General features: G+C 47.0%; 1 protein-coding gene across 1 annotated transcript in view; it reads right to left on the reverse strand.

Moving 5' to 3' along the window:
• Positions 1-1880: 1880 nt before the first annotated feature.
• FOXO3 (forkhead box O3) overlaps positions 1881-13873 on the reverse strand; it is a 109418-nt gene continuing 97425 nt past the window's right edge. The window contains exon 3 of the mRNA XM_050894474.1: positions 1881-1942. The gene's annotated coding sequence lies outside the window, so the exon portion shown is untranslated. The remainder of the gene's footprint in view (positions 1943-13873) is intronic.

Consider the following 13873-nt stretch of genomic DNA (forward strand, 5'->3'; position numbering starts at 1 on the left):
AAACCTCTGTTAACCTCAGTTATCTGATAGTAGTTAGCAACTTAAAAACAAAAAGCTGACATGTAAAGCAAAAATATTAGGTAAGGTGTTAGAACATAAGCCTAACAAATGTAGCCCAGAAATTTGCCAGTAAAACAAACCCAAAACAAAACAGGAAAAAAAGGGGATGAGCCAGCAGCACGGCAGGTCATCTCTAGGTTAGCTTCACCCTGCATGTGTATTATCTCTCACCTTTTGGGAGAAAACCCACCCAAAAATGTGCTTGTTCAAATGAAAAGGCTTTTCATCAGGCTCTAAAGGTCCTTGGCAGCCTCGATAAAGTAAAACTAGAGCTACTTGTGAAAAAAAAAAAAAGGCTTTGACGGTTGCCTGACGTGGGGAGTAGCACCATTTACAAATATTTTTTTTCCTAGCTCTTGATCACAAAGACTTACAAAAATTATATCTGAAAATTAAACATAAAAAAATTATAAACCCTTCCTAGCTTTCGCTTTTCATCTTTGCAGTAGAGAGTAAATAACTATTTTCCTCGTGCTGGAGGTGGGGAGCTAACCTGGAGACCATGAGTGACTGACCCGTCATCGCCCACCCCACCACCAGCCCCTGGCCCTCCGTGATTGGGATCTGCAGCAGATACATGTGTCCCAGGGAAGACATATACAGGGTGGGTTTAAGAGCTATTTTGTTGCTGTGGGGAGGAGTAACAGGATTTGGTAAGCATCTTTGAGCCCAGCAGGGTGTCAGACTTGGTTGTGTGCTACTGGGTTAGCAGCTGGCTGGAAAAGCGATAACCCAGCAGCCTTTTTCCCAGGTGAGGGGGAAACAATAGGATGCGAAGTGATCTGCCAGAAAGTTTGCAGTGGTCATTTGGGCAACTGCAGGAGGCCCAGCGACTCTCATTTGTGCTGTGAACACCTGGAAAGTGAGGAGCTCTCAGGCATGTACCCGTCCCTTTTGCCTGCACTGTTTTTCGAGGTATCCAGGGACACTGAGGGTGAGTAAAGAGACACATTCTCCTCATATAACTACTTATCCTGGATCCACAGCACCTTTCCACTTCACTGGCCTTCCCCATGCCTCGCATGTATACATAGCCCCTAAAGCAAGCACTTTAAAAAGACTGGAAGCGTAATCCAAGTTTGCATTATAATTCTTCCTATGAAGCTTAAGCATTAGTTACCACGGAGCAATTAAGAACTAACAGGACTAGCAGAGACAGCCGGTGTTTTCTGGTTGCTTTCTCCAAGCTCCCAGGACCATTTTGGCTGATCTCCTGGACGGCGCTCAGCCCCGTCACAGAGTATTATGCGGCAGAAACTCTGTGGCCAAATATTCTGCAGTCCCGCATTGCATGTGTCCTGTGTTTATACTGTTTCATGCTGGGAGCCACGGTGTTAAAAGCCGTACCGTCCGCCTGTTTCTCAGGCTCATCCTGTGTGCATCGCCCTGGTGTCCCAAAGAGCCGTCAGGCTGCAGAAGAAGCCAAGAGGCAAAGTTCATCTTTTTGTTCTGAGGTAGCGCAGCGCCTGGCACAGCTATTCCTGGTCCCTGACTCAGGGCACAACCATCTTCAAAATAAATAAAATGAAGAAGGAGAACATCTTTGGGCCCGTATTTGACACTTGTATTCCAACACCACTTGACATTATATAAACCATACGGATTGGTATGGTAGTTATTTTGAGTCATCTGTTTAACAATCGTTTTATTTTAATCAATATTTATTTAACTGACTGGCTAGACAAAAGCTCCCTAATTTCTTAATCTGATTTAATTGATGTTCCCTGACAGAATCAAGCTAGACTGGATAAGACAGTACAAACGGTGCCGGTCGTCTTCATCTTCGGTTTGCATCTCTTTTAAGAAGTTCTTGTGACTGTCGCAGAGCCAAGGCACATCTTAAGTCTCGCAGACGAAATGGGGCCGTATGTGGCTGTATACCCTGGGACAAGAAGCCAAGAAACACGCCAAAACAATAGGTGTTGACACAATAATTAGCATATTGATTCTCAATGCAAATTACCTCTTCATACATTGTGAAACGCTTGACAGTTTCAGAGGACTTCAGAGGAGCCTGTATTTTCTTATAGGCACTACAGCAATTAAATACATGGCTTCAGTTGTAATATTAAAATACAATTCTGGGTGAAGGATCATAGAAAGAGACATTCATGTTGCACAGATAAAAATGTATAGGATACATCTACCTGATATTCCTCCCCCCCCCAAATATGCACCATAAATTACATTCCTGAAGGAGCTTTCAGGCTACGGGTATTTCAGGCCTTCTTAGAAGAACTTTTTGCTTTTTCTTTGAAGGAAATGGTCTCTACCTTGTGTCACCTCAGCCTTGTGCCAAGGGAGAGAAGTGGCTGCAAGTTGAAGGATTGAATCACAAAGTAAGTTTAATCTTAGCCCAGTACTCCACTTGTCTGGAAAGAAAAGTTCACTTTAGCAAAACCTAAAATAGACTGGCTTTCAGAGGAACTAATTTTTCAAGCTCAGTCACAACAAGTGCAGGGGAAAAAATGAACTCTCACATTTACATACAGTGGAGTCACACAGAAACTCTGATCCTGAAGTCAACATGTGGAAAAGCTTAAGTGAAGCAATGCTGTAACTTGCTGCCCAGATTAGTTCATACCCAGCTCTCACTGCCAACATTTAAAGTCTTTGTGAAACGCTAAAGTGTAAAGGGTAGCACTGGCTCTCAAGTCCAAAGTCAACTGATATTAGGAAAGGGTGCAATAATTTTATGACCGTTAACAGCATTAACAACCCTGTAAGCCAAGACAAAAAGCTGCCAGCTTTCGTGCCACAGAAGGTCCCAGAATCACCTCTGCAAGGAGGAAAAATCCCCCTCCCTCCACAAACATACTGCAGTGTTGTAAAAAATTAGCTAATTACAAATTGCAGGCTGAGGGGGCAGAGCTGCCTGCAGTGCCGGAGGCAGATTCCTTCCAGAGACAAATCTGACACCATGAAGCACCCACCAAGACACCTATGTTTAAATGTAGATCCAGGTACATCAGAGCAGGGTGGTGAGTCCTACAAAAGGGAGCCACTTCATCACAATAAAATTTTAGGAACAAGTCACTATCCTCTAATGGAAGGCCCTGAGGTTCACCAAGAAGACCAGAGCTCATACATGATGCCTTTCCCCTTTCCTCCAGCGATGCCCTTTGTATGCTCCTCACCTAGATGTTGCCACATGCTAATGCTACCATAGCGTCTTGATGAAAAACACCAGCTTGCAAGCATATTCAAGTGCTTCAGGTAAGGCTTCTGGCGGGGCTTGAAAAAGGCCACGGAAAGACCCAGACCCCCTCTGAAGAGCTCCAGGGAACAGGAGACAGGTGAAGAAATTTCATCTTCTGCAAAGGCACTCAGGTCAGCTCAGGATTTGTTCAAGCTTGGTTTTCTACAGAAACAAGTCATATAAGGTCAGACGCTCCCTGTACAGAAGCTCTAGAAACCGTTGGCTGGTTTTGGTCAAGCATGGCAGGACATGAGGATCTCTGTGATCACCCAGTTCCTGTAGTTTTCATGCAAACATTACCCTTTCCTGGTTTGCACAGGGAGGTATGACTGGAGGGGTCAGGGGTGCCGGCAGAGGACACGGAACTGCATATAGGTTCACTGGGTATTTGTTCCTGACGGCAGAGGAGCAGTTGCTTACAACCTGAATGATGGGCTACACCTGCTCCAAGGCTAAATCCTGGCCTCCGAGCATGCACATCCAGAAATGAGGGGAGGTCCCAGCCCCGGGGGGTTGAGTGAAATGGCTTTCATTCTGGTCCAAGTGCAATGCAGCTCCTCTACTCTGCGCCCCAACAAGTCCTGGCTGTTAGCGAGAGCTGCCAGCCTTGAAAGCTGCCTGTAATTGCAGGCCTTCTGCGCTCTGAGGGAAAGGGGAGGGACTGGATAAAAAACCACCTCGGGTCTTTGAAACACAGAAAATGTGTCCGAGTCGGTTCAATAGCCTTTTGCGGACTCAATGAAAGGTTAATCAAATCATCTGCAATGAAAGCAAGTTTGGCATCCCTGTCCCTGGGTTAGCAGTAATGCAGAATCCTCACGCAGTTTCTTACAATTGATGCTATTATTTGGGAAAGGCCTCGAGTACAGTCCTATGGGCGGGTCATAAAAAACCCTACCCCAAGCCCAAAAGGCTGCATGGGCAGAATTGTGATAGAAATTTGCACTTTTCCTGCCTGTGAACATAATTCATGCAGTTAGCACTTTATGAGAACTAATTTAACCCACTTTCTCATTTAAACTACAGGAAAGTGAGTTCAAGTACATTGATTTAACATAAAGGACATCTTTTAACCCAACTTTTGCTCCTGTTCACCCCACCCCCACTCAATGCTATTAAATGGCTTGAAAAGTGACACAAAAATACATGCCTTATCATATCGGTTGGTTTCTCTCACTATAGCGGCCCTTATCAACATTCAGCAGCCCTATTAATGCAGTCCCCTGCAATCAGCAAGAAAAAGTAGCACTCCACAGATCTCTGATCCATCCCTTCCTGATATCACAGGCCATTTCTGAATGCCAAATAAAGAGCAGGAGCTCTTTTTATGCCAGCAGTTTGCTCCGTTACATCTGGTCTGCATGCCCGTGGTCCACAGCTCTCACGGCTCGCCCCGTGGCAGACCCCCGAGCTGCCAATCTAGCACGAAGCTGCCCTTCCCTGGGACACGGCTGCTGGCTGCCCTATCCTTGTCACACCAGGCACCTTCCTATGGCGAGGCTGGGAAAGCCCTGTGCTCATGCCCTATGTCAAGCACGTATGTTTAGGGGAAGGTCTACCTGCATAAATATCACACATATCGCACTGCTCAGTACAAACTGCTCCTACGAGATATTGTAGATTTGCCTTAATCCTATACTGCATTCTCGGGAGATGTGGTGGAATAAAGTGCTGGCAAACCATTCCTCATGAAGTGCCAGAATTTTTGTAGAAAAAAACTGCAGAGACGCAAACCTCCAGAGCCTACTGCAAGGAGCAGGGCTTCAAGAGTCAAACTGTTCAGGAACTGGGAGCTGGACATCCTCACTGGGCACTAAATTTGACTTACAAACAAGAGAAACCCAGACCCCAGCAGCTATATCTCCATTCTTTTTAGTAGAGTTATGTTTGCCATGTTTCAGTCCTCATTGCATATATTGACAACCCCTTTACTAACTGCTTTCCTCGGGTTATTTTCAGTTCACGGGTTGCTGTACTTCATTTAAGATTCCCAAGAAATTACAAAATAATGTAAAACAAGTGTCTTCAAAACTGTTTGCATCTCCCCTTGTTCCTTCCTGAGGAACAGAGAAGGGTGGGACTGGGGTGTCCTTCAGATACTGTACTTGATCTTAGCCAACAGACTGAGAAACAGGGTTGGCAAAAACAGACAGAGGAAGGATATTGCAAAACACCAGTGAAATCTTTTCCCTTGGGATTTTGAGTTTGGTCAGGCAGGCAAGGCTGGCAGGAGGTGAGGGGGAACAACCTCTCCGCTTTTGCTCCACACGAAGGCAGGCTTGTGAGGAGGAAGCCTGTGTTCTGCAAATGCCTCTTGGGCAGAGTTTACACCGGGCGTGAGAGGTTACAGGCAGTTTTTGGGGCACCCACGGCACCTCTCTAAAGCCAGGGCATCTTTGGCATCTCTGCAATGTCAGAGTACCCCCCCAGCACCTCTGCAATGTCAGGATACCCACGGCAGCTCTGCAATGCTGGGCTGTCCATGGTGATGCTGCAGTGCTGGGGTACCCACAGTATCTCTGCCTTGTCAGGTTGCCCAGCTGAGCTCAGGAGCAAGCCTTGGGAGGACCCACCACTGGTCCACGCCTGGGGGACTCCAGCCCAGGCAAGTCCTGCTGCCATTCCTCTGGTTACCCTGTCTCGGATCCACCCTCAGCAACCACCCCTCTTCTGCAGCCCCATCAATCATGGCCTGTGGGGGACAAGAGGTGGGCAAGGAGGTGTCAGCAGGAATCCCCAGGGGCCAGGTTTTTCCCCTGAAGTTTCATGACCCTCTTGCAGGGCAGACAGGTCAGGTAGGAAGACAAAATCTCCACATACAACTTCTGTTGCAAGACAGAAACTGCAAGGCATGGTTGCTAGCTATGAAAAATTATCCAAGGAGAAGGTTTCTCTCTTACGAAATGCACCTCCTGATCATCCTGCAGAAATTGTCCTTGCCCTCGCTAGTGCTGCCACCCCTCAGCTTTTCAGTTCTACCTTTGACTTTCTTACAAGCTTTTAGGAATGTCTCCACACCAGGCTGCCAAGCAGTGTTAGCCTTGCTGCCTTTCCTAAAATGCGCAGTTTCAATTAGAAGAAAAGAAACCCCCAAACCCTACCATAGCTTCACAGCATTGATGCAAATGGTTTAAGGTTTTATTGGGCTTTATCAGACATAATTTTGGCTAATCTAGGGTCAATTTTTATACTCACAGTGTTGGATTATTATTCTTTAATGTACTGTTTGGAGGTGTTACTGACATATAAAATGGTGAAATGTAGCAGATCTTCCTTTCAAGTATTTAATCCTCATGTGCACAAAAGCAGAGAAGTTCATACTTCCCTGACCATTTCATTTCTCTATTTCCAACATCATTCTCCAATGCCTGCAGAATTATTATAGATAAGAAAGAATCATTCCACAGTTAAATAAAAGTACATGCGCTTTTTGTAGAAAAGGAGGAAAAAGCAGGTATTTTCATATTGCCTTTAAGAACTTTCACCAGTGCAGGAATGGGCTAAATTTAGACGAGTGAGCTAGAGCTCAAAACCATGTATTGCCAAATCGATTCCCTTCTTCTAGACTCTAGTTTGCATCAAGTTGAACATGAAAGCCATTTCTTAACATTAAATCCCCTACTTGGTACAACTGCAATTTGAAAGGTGTAAATTGCTAAACAAGTTTGTGGGGAGACACTTATTTAGCCATTAATTCAGGTAATCATAGGTTCTCAGTGCCCTCTATGTGAAACTGTTCTGTTTCTTACCATCCGTTCACATCGTCATTGTCAGGGCAATTAGCGGTGATAAAGAAAACTGGAAAAGAAAAATTCTTTCAGAACTTTTGGCTTGGATGTATACAAGCTACTGCGTCTGTCACATGAGCATTCAGTCCACAAAAATACACATTTGCTTGTGTGAATACAATTTTCCTGGGGAAAAGGAAAAAACCCCTCTAGCCGGTCAACTTCTTAGGATTTTATTGTTGTTTTCAAGGAGTGATTTAGCCGTGACTGGGGAGCAGGCTCTTCAGGAGTCATGCACACATCATGGATTACACAACGCACATAAAGCGCAATAGTGTCATTACCACACCTCTGTTTTTTTAAATACACTTCCTTCTGCTTTTAGGTTGGGTCCAGTTATTCATGGGGAGCACCTGGCTCTCTACAAGGAAGCGGTGAATCCTTCTCCTTCTCCAAAGCATGCAGCCAGCAAGGCAGGCCCAGTTTTACTCAGGGATTTCCCACCAGATCTTCAGATCAGATCTCTTATTGTCTCAGTAAAATGCAGTGCATCTTTTCTGCATGTTCAACTGTGGAGGAAAGCCCTTGATTAAACCAGTGAAGCTAAACCACCTCCCCAAATGCCGCTAAGACATAGCAGCATAAAAATCAAAATTTAAACGTACCATGGAGCAAATAATCCCAGTTAATCCCAGCAGCCCCTGACAGTCCCTTATGGCGCAGGGCGAGCAGGGACCAGCCATCTCCTGCGGTCACTGACCATCCCAACAGCCCGGGGACTTGCCCCGTGGCCAGGTACGGCACCTCGTCATCAGAGGGACACAGCGGATGGGGCGCAGGGCCTGCGGTCCCATGGCGTGCCAGGAGTCCTCAACACTCCACCAGTCCAGCCAGGGGAGAAGTCAGCCAGAGGGAAGCTCAGGGCAGCCCTTTGCACCATGCTTGTTTGCTCTTGTTTTCTTCAGAGTCCCTGAGCTGCCCACCCCTCAAAATACCAACACAAGCACAAGGGAGCAAAAGACTGATTTATCGCTGTTTGGAAGAAACTGCTCTAGTTTAACTCATAGGTAAGGGCAGTTGTAGACAAAACAGCAACGACGACAAGGAGAGACCCCTGGCAGGTTTTTCTCCTAGTCCGTGCTCTGGGCAGGGCAGGCAGATAGGATCTGCAGCACCATAAATCAACTCGCGGCAAAGGGAGAAGAGAAACGGATTGTGAAATGAACTGTAAAATAAACATCTAATGTAAACATCAAACACGCAGTGGTTTGTTTTTTCTGTCTGGGAGCCCAAGTCTGGTACAAGTTACTGGCTGACTATGCCGGGACCCTGTTGGGGGGTTACTGCTGGCCCCATTGGAGGGCAAGGAGGCAGCGGCCGCTCTTCTTTGCCGGCAGGAGAGGAGGCTGATCCCGCCATGAGCACCCCTGCTGTCCTCTGGCACAGCCCATCACACGCTGGCTCGGGTGCCCGAGCTTTGCCCATGGTTGCCGGCACAGGGTTGTCTGGCTCCTCCTGACCCAGAAGGACGCCCTCCCAGATACCAGCCTTGGTGGCCAGCAGCGACAGGGACACCCCAAACAGCTTCAGGCTGCGTCTTTCTCCAGGGCCTAGGTTTTCTGATAAGCAAGTGCTCACCCAAAGCTGCCTTTCCCTGCCATGCCTCCCACGTCCCTGCCCATGCCAGCCCTGCTGCTCATGGTCGGCGGAGCTTTGCTGCTTGCATATTCTCCTGGGTCATCCTCCCTGCTGGGATGGCCAACACATGCCCTCAGTGGGGGAAGCTGGCCGCCTCTGAAACAAAACTGACCCACTGCAGGAATATCTGCCTTTTCACCTGTATTTATGCTTCTGATCCTTCAGATTTGCAGGCATCCAGCCATGAAAGGGGTCAACAGATGCCAGAGCATGTGGTGCCCCAAGAGGAGTACTTTCTGCACTGGTTTTCATCAGGAAAAAAAAAAAACTATGGGGCAGGACATCTTCTCAGAGCTTCGAGTCTCACCAGGAACAGGAAAGAGCAACTTCTGTTTGCAGCGAGACGTGCCTGGAGAATGAATCGGGACAACATGCAGCTTCTCCAGAGGCAAAGGGAGACGCTAGAGAGCAGAAGGAAACCAAACATCAGACTTTTTGCAGGTGGTTGCGCTACATCAATACCTCTCTGGGGTCTGGGGCACACCCTGGCTCATGCGTCAACACACCGGGACAACATTGCTCAATACCTGTTACAGTCAGACCGGGAGAAAAGATAACAATTTGCTACTGTACATAGAGACCTGTGCCTCAGGTAGGAAAGGGCAGAAGCCTCTGCACTTTGTGTTTTGTTTTGTTTTGTTTTGTTTTGTTTTGTTTTGTTTTGTTTTGTTTTGTTTTGTTTTGTTTTGTTTTTAAAGCTGTTTTAACTGTTTAAGGCAAGTCATAGGAGCATGAGGTTATAAGGGACCTCAGGAGATCATCCTCCTGCTCTGAGTCAGGGCCAAGGAAAATCCAGGCAAACATTTTACTCCCAAAAACACCCTTAATGAAGAAAAGTCCACACCTCTAGGAAATGTGTTAATTACCCTCGTAGCTAAGAGAACATAATCTACATTTGCTGCAGATGAAACACAGCTATGTCCTCTCCTCAGTGGGCAGGAAGGTGTTTTTTTAGTAATCTTCTATGTAAAGGGCAGTTTGTGTCCCCTCTCAACCTCTTCTAACAAATAAAATCAGCCTTCTCCCGTAGGTCCCCATTCTCGCTGACTCTGCTCATTCTTGTTGCTCTTCTACAGGCTGGCTCCAGCATCCAGGACTGCCCCAGTGCCACAACACCGCAGGAGGAGCTCAGACAGTTTCTAGCTCATTACTGCCCACAGCACCGTTTTTCCAGTGCTGCGGCTTGCGCCCCGCTTGGCGTGCACGTAGCTGATCTGTCCTTCCTTAGCATGGTGCTGTGCACCCTTGTCTACTGAATTCCAGCGGGTCGATTTCCCTCCCAGTTCCTTGTGGTGGCATTCCTCGTTCTGCACGAGGGCCTTGCTCAGGGTGTGGGGCACATGTCCTCCAGCTGCTGGGCTGGCTGACACACCAGCAGTCAGAGGCTGCTGACAGCTTTCGGGTTTCCAGGGCCCCATGGCCATGGGCATCCGGCCAAGGCTGGGTGAAGCAGGCGGCATGGGGACCAGGGGGACAAGTGCGGCACGAGATTAGGCTCATGGGAGGATGGGACAGGTGGGAGGGGAGATAGCATGCAGGTCCTGCTTTGGAAACGCACATGCAAGGGCTGATAGTTGTCGAAGTGTCTCGGTGGAAAACCAGTTTCTATCTCCAAATTCCTCTTCTGTGGCCACCACCGGTAGTTCTGCCGGGAGGAGGGTGGAGGGGCTGAAAACTGACACTCGGCCAAAAAGTCTGTGGGACACAGCAGAGAAGTCTCCAGGGGAAAGGGACTTTTAGCTGATCACCATTTCCCAACAGGAGAGTCTGCATCCCGTAATGCCCTACCAAATAGGGCGGAGGGGATGCCGCTGAAGATACTGATTTTAATTGGGGGAAGTTATCCACCTCCCCTACTCAGTTCACACTTTCACCTGTGCCTACAGTTTTATCATACTTGGAGTTTCGTACATTAATTTTGTGTGAAGAAGCCGAGCACGTGCAGTGCTTTCACTGGGAGCTGTGCTCTGAGCAAGGCTTAACATGTGCCCAGGGTGCATGGTGTTACAGGCTGTCATTTGTGGACGGCTGTCCCATGGGTGGGGTGTGAGGGTCCCCAGGGTTTGTTTCAGGCACCGTTATCGGCTGTTGCAGTGCCTGTGCTGAACACGGACATGTGCAGTGAGATGTAGGGGTCTGTACACTTCCTCTGGCGCGGCACAGACCCATGCTTGGATACACAAAATTTGGGAGTAAACCGCTTCAACACAAACAAGGTACTTCAGCAGTTTGGCGTAATTAAGATTTCAGGTAAGAGGGGTCAGAAGAATGAAATTCTGCTCTATCCATTTCTGAATACATCATCTCCTTTGTTCAGACCCTTATTATTATCTTATATTCCAGGTGCCAAATTCAATCCACCTGTAACATTTCTAGTACAGCTTCGTCCTGAGACTCTTGGCACACAGGTGATGCCTGAGACAAGGCTAGACCAAAAGGAAATGTGTGCGGGCTCTGTGTGTGTGTACAGATATGTTACACAAGTCACCTTTAGATGGTCTTTCCTCAAGCATGAGCTCATCCAATCTGCCTGTATGATAAATTTGACCTTTAAGTTAGTCTTGAAATGCTGAACATGTGTCTACAGAGGACTGTCAATTATAGCGGAAAAGAAACAGATAAGCCTTTTGTTAGCTTATGGATGAAGTGATCAGCATAAAATGTTTAAATTCTGTTAACCTTCAAGAGGAAAAGTTAGCAGATTCTTGACTCACTGAAATAGAGAGAATCAGAGTTTTTCAATTTTATTTTGCAGATTACAGCCCAGGGAAGTATTACAGGTCACCAGTGCCAGCACTGCCAGAGGGCAAGCACCACGGCCAACTCTATAGATGGTTGGTTTAGGCTGCATCTAGGCTGTACGAAGCTACTTCACAATATCCATTTCTCACAGAAAGACTCAGCAGAGCATGAACAAAGAGAGACGCTTTTAAAAGGAGCAAGGCATTCATTTTTTTCCCATTCCTTTGGCTGTAGCGGTTTGCTCTGAAGCGGTGTGCTCATGTCCCTTTGAGCAGCCATACCTGGTAAGGGGTCCACAAACCATTTGTACTTACTCTCAGCTCCGCATCTCCTGACCTTAGCAGACCTTTGAATACAGCCACCAGTTCACATTGGCTGCAAACTTGCTACTCCGCGTGAAGCAATGTTCAAGGCTTAGCCTGTGTTAGGAAAAGGTGGCTGATGTAGCTAGACCAGCAAACTGTGTCTTCAGATTCAGACGTAGCTTGAAGCAGCAAAAAAAAATAGTGCTTTTCGCCAGCGTAGCTGGAATGGAGTGAGTTGTATTGGCAATGAGCTCTTGTCAGGTAACTGTGTTACCTGGGCTTCTTGCTTGTATAAAAAACATCATTAAAAATAATCATATCCACAACTGACATTACTGACCCCACAAATGTTTTAATACCTGGCCTTCGAAAAACAGAGCCAGAGAATAAAAAAAAAAAAAAAAAAAAAGAAAAAAAGACTTATTTTCAAAGAAAGGCTCGTGGGGATCAAGTTAGGCAGACCATTGCTGACAGCAAGGGGAAACACTGGTGACTTCAGACGTGGATCAAAGAATGATTGAAGGGCATGAAGGAGTGGTTCAGGTGCCGCCATGGCAGCACATCATTTAAAGGGTAGCATTTTATTAGGCCGTTTTCACATGCCGCCTTATTTGCCATTCCTGTACGCTCACATCTCTCTTCATTCTCTCTGCACACATAGAGAAGCCCAGTTGGATGCATGGGCCGTGAGATATAGGTAAGGTGGGAGCCAGCCCCCCGCTCCTTATACATGCATTTGTGTGGGAAAACCAAACTGCGAGAGACTTTCGCTAACAGCAACATGATGTCATCATCCCTAAGGCCCTTTCTGAAGAAGGGAACAAAGCTTTGGAGCAGTAGGGTGAAGAGATTGTGAAAAAGCAAAAATATTCAGGCAGGAGCTTTAAGAAGCTGGAAATATAGTGACAAAGTCTCAGCCAAGTCCCCCAAGACCCAGCAATTCAGGGCACTTTCTGCAGACGCCTTGTCACCTTGATGTCCTCTAGTGAAAAAAAGAGTGAAATGGGCTCACCCTGAAGTGCTAGTTACGGATGAGATAGAGAAAGGGAAGCGAGGCTTTGTATTTGTATTACTCCAGGGTAACTTGCCACATAACCGCTCCTACTCTGTGGTAAGCTAGTTACCGCTGACCCTTTGGTGACAACAACATAGCCCACCTTACCCGGACTGCAGAGCAAACACAACTTGACTGCAAAGTGAAGACCCCCTGTAGATCCACACCTGACCTTCCCCTGTGCTACCTTCTCCTTCTAGCTGTAGTCCTAGAGGCAGAAGCTTCAGAGCAGGCACCTGAAGGTGGCTGCCTTCCCCAGGAAGAGACTTTGATATCTCCTAGCTCTAAAAGCCACTATAATTTTATAACCGCTGAGGCACAGTAGAGTTTTGACTTAAATTGTGGCTTTTCCATAGGAGTCTGCTAGGCTGAGTGACAGTGCATAGCAAGAACTTCTGTATAAATGAGACAGCCTCGCCATAAATTTTGCTTAACAGATGCACACTGAGGTTGATAATGCAGTTTGATATTGCAAGTATGACTCTCGAGAGAAGTGTGAATGACAATGGATTTCATTTAATGAGTAAAAGGACTAAGCTGTTTTTTTAATTTTATGTCTTTTATGAATTGCTTTCTAAGCACTGATTTTTCTCCAGGACCTTCATCCATGAACTAGTTAATGCTGTACTAGCCTGGATAGCCTTAAGTAAGAGCAGTCTATAGAGATTTAAAATAAAGTGCTGGTGAAGTATTGCGACATGAGAGGCTGCCCAGACACCAGGCCCATCGTTCACAGCAGAGGCATGGAATGGCTGGACCTTGCCCTCCTGGAGGGGAAGGTGTCAGGAGCAGCTTCCTCTGCTGCTCCCCCGGGAGGACCTCTGAGGTGGCCATGTCAATGCACAGTTTTCCTGCATCTTTTGCTTTGGAGGTCAGAGGTAGAGTACACCCATATTTCTTAATTAGCACTTTCTAACCGATGCCATCCTTTTCCAAGGTGGTTTCAAACAGAAGGATCCGTTGTCCGTGCAGCAGATGAAGCTTCAGAGAGGTCTCACGCGACACATGAATACCAGAGCAGGGTGCTGGCATCTGCCATGCTTCGCTCCCACTGACATCCTCCCCATCCTCCTGCCTTGGCACCTCG

The sequence above is a fragment of the Gymnogyps californianus genome, chromosome 3 (assembly GCF_018139145.2).
Source record: "Gymnogyps californianus isolate 813 chromosome 3, ASM1813914v2, whole genome shotgun sequence".
NCBI classification, from domain to species: domain Eukaryota; kingdom Metazoa; phylum Chordata; class Aves; order Accipitriformes; family Cathartidae; genus Gymnogyps; species Gymnogyps californianus.